The sequence below is a fragment of the Convolutriloba macropyga genome, chromosome 1 (genome assembly GCF_964194025.1).
Source record: "Convolutriloba macropyga chromosome 1, txConMacr16.3, whole genome shotgun sequence".
Lineage (NCBI taxonomy): Eukaryota > Metazoa > Xenacoelomorpha > Acoela > Convolutidae > Convolutriloba > Convolutriloba macropyga.
Window position 1 is genome coordinate 50314416 of NC_134468.1, and position 6687 is coordinate 50321102.

Here is a 6687-nt window from a genome sequence, read left to right on the forward strand (position 1 = left end):
TTAATAACAATAATAACAATAATAATAGTAGTAATGATGTTAACAATAATATATCCCCAAAATCAGACGGAAAAAAATTTGTTACAAATATTTTAAATACTTTTAATGTTATTGTCAATATTATTATTTTTTTAATTTTTATATTCTTATTATTATTATTTTTCAATATTATTATTATTATTATTATTATTATTATTATTATTATTATTAATATTATTATTATTATTATTATTATTATTATTGTTATTATTATCATTATTATTACTGTTATTATTATTAGTGTCACAATTATTAATTTTATTTCTTTTTCATAGAAGTTTTTAATTATCAAATTATTCTGTTTACACGCACAAAGACATACACTCACGCAAACACACAGGCACTTGCACAGACACATACATATATATGTTTGTGTGTGTGTGTGTCTGTGTGTGTGCATGTGTTTGCGTTGTCGTGATTTTTTGTAGGTTTATAAATTTTATTTTTATTATTACAATTATTAATTAATTTTAATATTAACATTTACTGACAATTAACATTCAATTCTAACAATTGTTATTATTAATCAGCAACTATATATATATATATATATATATATATATATATATATATATATATATATATATATATAGATATATGTAAAATATATGTGTGTGTGTGAACACAACCTTTTAATAAATAAAGTGTATCCTTTAATTTTTCCGCACTTACCACTCTAATTGGTCGCCAAATATTGAACTGGAAATATTGATATTCAAAGATTTATTTTTTCACAATAACTGCGAGATGTGTTTAAGTTGTTCTCAAAATGGCATTAATAGTCCAATAACAATTTCAATAACTTTTTTCCTGTGATTCAGCCTTTGACCTTCAAAGTTATACGACTGTGTCGCAAATTATGCCGACTGATGCTCAGCATGATTAAATAGTCACTGCCAGTGATTTATTACTTGAGCGAACTAAACGCGAAAATTAACTATTGTTTCAGCAACTACTATGAAAACAGCACATAAAGAAAGATCATGATCTGAACTTGTTAGAACAAACAGTGAACTCATTCAAGTTGATACACGTGGGAACAAGTTTTAAAATGCCAGCTTTCTGCGGAGCTAAATTCAATAATTATACCATGCCAGAAATCAAATTTACGTGTAAGTTCGTGTTTCAACGTGTACAGATATCACTAGCATACTTGGACAAATTTTTGGTAAACTAATGATTCGTTTAATTTCAGCGTGGATCAAGTTCAAAGAGAAAAAAGAAGAGCAAATTCTTCAGCATATGTACACAAGGATTTGGACACCCCCAAAAGTCATGCTGACAATCAAACGATTGTGAATTATGAAAAGAAAAAAAGCAAGTACATATTTAACAGCAATTTTTTTTAAAAAAAATTACTAATAATAGTCTTTTTAATTATGATTCAACAAGACTAGGGGAACAAACTATTTCATCAATGTTTTTACTGGAAGAAAATATACATTTGAAAAAATTGACGGCAACTGTTCACAAATGTGGGTTTCAATTTGCGTAATTAATCTTTTCGAAAAGTTCTAGAGAACAACATTGATCTTTTCGTGGAACTGTGATGAAGCTGGTTTAAACCCAAATAATGCGAGTTTTTCCACATGAAGCTATATATGTCAGATGGAGAACCGTTCAGCTAGGTTAGTGAAACATGCGAAGATCATATATTCGGAAATTTATGGCCGAAAATCTGTAACCTAGTCTACATACTACTTTGAGAAACTAGCAAGACAAACGAGAATCGTTTTGAAAGCCTAGAAAACATTTTGTTTTCTTGAATAGCAAAGAAAAATGGTTCCTTTAATATGTGTTTGTCTGATAGATCAACTCTTCAGATGAAATATTATGAACTATTTCTTTCCAGAGAATCAAAATCGTCAGATACGCGGAAAAAGTTTTTTCCGCTTCTCTGGCGTTTTTGATATAGAGAAAAAAGCCGGATCATTATACTATATGAAGATTTGACCTATCAGACAAAACACATTAAAGGAACCATTTCATTTTTTTTGCTATTCAAGAAAACAAAATATTTTCTACCTATTGAGAACATCATTAAATGATTGTTTTAATATAATAAAAAGTTGTAATGTCAAACAAATTCTTCATCCATATCAATTTTTTTGCATTAAAATTAGAGTATTTGTTCAAAGGAAACACAAATGAAACAACATAAGATGGATTGGAGTTTGAAAATTTATTAGGTTTCCAGAACTTACGTCCTGACTAATTTCATTTAAAAGCAATCATGGATGCAAGCAAGACTGTAAGACGCTATAATGTCTGCAGAAAAAGGTGACAGCAACAAACAAGAACACCTTTCAACTTTAATGATTCCAACTTTCAACTTTGAACACCTTTCAAAATTTAATAAAAAAATTTCAAAGTCATTAATTTTTTTGGCCCGGTATTGTGCATTCCCACCTGATAATCTAACCCCGCTCATTCAAATTTTTGACTAAATTGTGTTCCAACTGAGGAAGAGATTGAAATCTTTCAAAAATTTACATTTTTTTTTCGAAAATATGGGATGAACGAATAAAAAATTGCTTTCAACTTAAACCATTCACCGAATTGAATAATGCCTCTCTAAAATATTGCCACTCGTGAAATATTGCATTCACGAGAAAAGACAAACAACAAGTCAATTAACAAAAAAAGACAATAATTACGACCAAAGCCCAATGTCCATTATTTAAAAAAAACACCTTAAACAATGTTTAAAAAAGTAACATAAAAACCTAACATACACAAATTAAATTATACTACAGTAAAACAGACATGGAGCTTGTCCTTATTGAGACTACGTAGCAAGTTAAAGAAATACTAAGATTTGCAAAGTTAAGAAAACAGTTATTGAAAAAACGATTTCGAAAACGTGAATACCATTAGCTATCAGATCAAACGAATAAATAGGTTCAATTGTGACTCCATAGGAAGAAATTGAGGCCTGTGACTACCCAAAATATATAAAACGACTACAAAGAACAAAAAGATAGGCAAAAATGAAAACAGATACAGTAATTCTTGATAGAAAATGGTGTAAGAAGCCTTCAAAAACATAAATTAGACACTTAGATAAAGTTAGCTTCCATTCAGCCCTCTCTATCGCCAATATTGTGATGTGTGATCTGTCAGCAGTGTAGTAAAGCGACAAGACAAAAACTCAATAATGGACAAATCTCGAAAATCCAAAAAAAGTTGAAAACTAAAAATATTTTATTAAAGCACAAACAGAATAAAAGGCAAAAACAACACGAATTCAACTAAAAACTCTAAACAGATCATCCTGTAGCATGCAAATGGAACCTGTCATTAGTGAGACTAAGTCATATAATTAGAAAATAACAACAAATAAAGAACACGGATTATCAAAAACAAATAAAACCGTGAGGTTTGAACTGAGTACATAAAATATTGTTTATTGTGCCTCAAGTGCCCGGAAATGGGATTGATCGATCATTGAGCACATACTTTCGGCTTGATAATCTTCTGATAAATTAACTTAAAGAAACAAAAAAAGCAAAAATAAACATTAAACTTTTTATGTAAAAACTAAACGATAAAACTAAACTAGCCATGATATTGCTGATACTTTTTTCTCAAAAAAAGTTTTTTGTTTTTCTATGTTTCTTTTGTTTCTTCAGGCTAGCTTATATAAATTGTGCTATAGAAGCATAAAGGGTGCCTTTTCGATTTAGAAAAACACAATTTTGAAGGATGTGCAAATATTTGGCCAAAGTTTTAATTAAACACAGCTGCTTTGTCGTTGAACCTAAACGCCTAGCCGGGAGATTGCCGGAGTAGCCGCCGAAAAAAATTTACATGTCGTATGATACAGATAGAAACAGGTAAATCTTTAAGTGAAAGTTTTATCGACGCCAATCAAAAAAGCTTTGTAAAAAACCAATTGATAAAATGATAAACTTTGTTTAAACTTAATTCACAGACCGCCCTTTGTTTAGGGACATTTATTACAAATATTGTTAGTTGTTATTAAACTAATTCTTTCATATTTAAATTGATTATGCTGAACTGGAGCGAGTAACTGGATTCCCTAATTCATCTTTAGCAATGGACAAGATCTGTCAACAGTGACATTAAGGGACATGACATATGAAATAAAGCAAAAAAAATTCCACAAATACCAGAAAAACTCAGCAGTTTAAAAAATGTTTTGAAAACGAGCAGCGAATAAGATTTAAAAAGCAACAGGTATTCACTGAAACAAACAAATCAGTTGTTTGATGTGTCCTTAGCAAGAGAGGAGCCTTGTATTTAAGTAGACTATGTGGTTAGACAACTGATTGAACAATTAAAAGCTCGCAAAACTCAAAAACTCAATAATATTTCTTAAAAACAATTAGTGAAAAACACAGAGAACACATTGGCGTTGAACTGAAACGCTTGAGTCCAATTGAAATAGTCACTGGTGGTAACCTTTCAGACATGTCCTTAGTAAGATAAATACTTAGATCACAAAAGTACAACAAATACTCACTCGAAACACTCAAAAATCATTAATATTTTTGAAGAACAAATTGTGTCAAAGTCATGAAAACCACTAGGAAAGGAAACTCAAAAAAACAATTAGCCCCATCACCAACCAATAAGACCGTCATTAACAACTTTTATGATGAGACTACAGAAATAAAAAAACAAGGCCAAAAAATCAGAAAGTAAAAAATCTTTTTGACAACAAATTATGTCGAAGTAGAAAAATGCATTAGCTGGATGTCACTGAATTCAAGCAATTGCAAATAGCCGCATTTTGGAGCATATATTGATACCTATCAATAAAAAAAACTGAAAACAGAAAACAAAATTGCCGCGTTGCCAATCAAAAAACAGAAAAGTTTTCAAATTACTCTTTCTGATTCCATTTTTAAGGCAGTTTGAAAAAATTCGAGCTTCAAGACTGCTGCTTTTCTCGCTCCCTTTAATTCTTCGGCTTAACTAAAATCACTTCTCTAAATTGATATCTGACGTGAAAAAAAAGGAAATGAAGTGTTAACAGATCTTTAAAAAAGAGAGAGCACATCAATGCAATCCAAATTCTTGTGATTGTAAAACGAACCACAAACATCGCAATACAGCAACGCACAGCTTTAGAATAACACTTTCATTTCCAATTTCAGAATATTTTTAAGCACCAGCGACGAAAAATTGAGCAAAAATACGGAAAATGTGAACAAAAAACAACTGAAATCAGTCAGATGTTCACAAAATTATAAGCCTCGATAACTCCGTGGAAAACAAACGAAAATCACAAAAATCTATTTTGTTCTATATTCTACCTGGACGAGCTTTCTAATGATACAACTCGCAACTCTCTACAATCAATATATCGATCGGCCAAAATGGACTGATCAGAGAAAACCAGTTGATATAGTTGTGGGTCGGAACAAAAAATGTCAATCTACAAAACAAACAAAGAAGCCAACACAACTCACCCTTAAACGGGAGTTTTGCTTTCCACGAGCACTTTGTGGCTATTATGTCTAAAAATTGTCCATCACAATATGTAGGACGACTATTTAAAGTTTGAAGCAGAAGGAAAAGAGTACTTTAAGAATATTTTATCAAGAAGTTTTCTCAAGAGTCTTACTATAGTTTGTCTTCTATTGAACACTTCTTAGCCATAAAACACCTTTGACAAAATTTTGAGTCTAAAGATTTTTTAAAAAAACATTCTTGGATGCCACGTTTGTGAAATTGACCAGCTGCATTATCCTGTTTCCCACCTTATTAAATATTAAGTATGTATGAGGATGAGGGAATCAATTGTGCTGCAAAATAATACGCAGCAGAAACTTCCACAAAAAGAAGAAGAAGAACTTTTTTCAGACAAGATTTAAGATTGGCCTTCTCGTCGTTTTTGCTTCTTCTCATACATAAAATTACAGCTTTCATGACAATGTTGATCACAAAACCCTTTCTCAGCATTTTGACGAAGTAAAGCACATTATTTGCGAAATTAATTGATAATTGGTTCCAACTTTTGTGTTATATAATCAGGAGTCAGACTCAAACCTGAAAATTATTGGATAGGATGATATGTACATAATCGAGAAATCCTCGGTTTTGAAACCTAAGAAATTGTCGGTATTGTCGTTTTCTTTCTAGCCAACCCGACAAAAGTTTACTATGATTTTTTAGGCGGCATAATCGTTTTTGTCCGGTTTTTATAATAAAAAAGAAATTGGCATTAATGAATGAGAATTAATCAACAGAAATCTTTTTAAATGTCAACAAGAGTGTTACATTGTTGAATTCAAAAATAACAAGTAAGTATATATTTGTTTAATTGATTATGAGCAGAAGAAAGAAGATTTTTCAACAATTTTTCACATTTTCCATAGTTTTTCTTTAAGAAGTGCGGTTAAAATTCCTGCAAAAGAAAGTTATCACAAAGTCTGACTACATTATAAGCAAAAAAATCAAAGTTCCCTATGCAAAATAAACTCACAATTTCTTACATCTAATACCGAACATACCGACGATCTCTTACGTTTCAATACCAAACAAACCGGCGATAACCCTATGTTTAAATACTGAACAAACGGATAATCTCTCACGTTTAAATTCCAAATATACCGAAGAAATCTTACACTTAATGTGCTACAAATGTTCAATCGAATAGCAAAACGTTTCAAAAAAATG

The 6687-nt window shown here is 30.4% G+C and overlaps 1 protein-coding gene across 4 annotated transcripts in view; it reads right to left on the reverse strand.

Moving 5' to 3' along the window:
• LOC142340085 (short transient receptor potential channel 4-like) overlaps positions 1-6687 on the reverse strand; it is a 63848-nt gene that overhangs the window by 49177 nt on the left and 7984 nt on the right. Inside the window, exon 1 of one of the 4 annotated variants that reach the window (XM_075390544.1) lies at positions 5478-5625. The exons of 2 other annotated variants lie outside the window; for them this stretch is intronic. The gene's annotated coding sequence lies outside the window, so the exon portion shown is untranslated. Of the gene's footprint in view, positions 1-711; positions 988-5477; positions 5626-6687 lie in introns of those variants that run through there. One more of the 4 variants, XM_075390527.1, reaches the window with a different exon arrangement.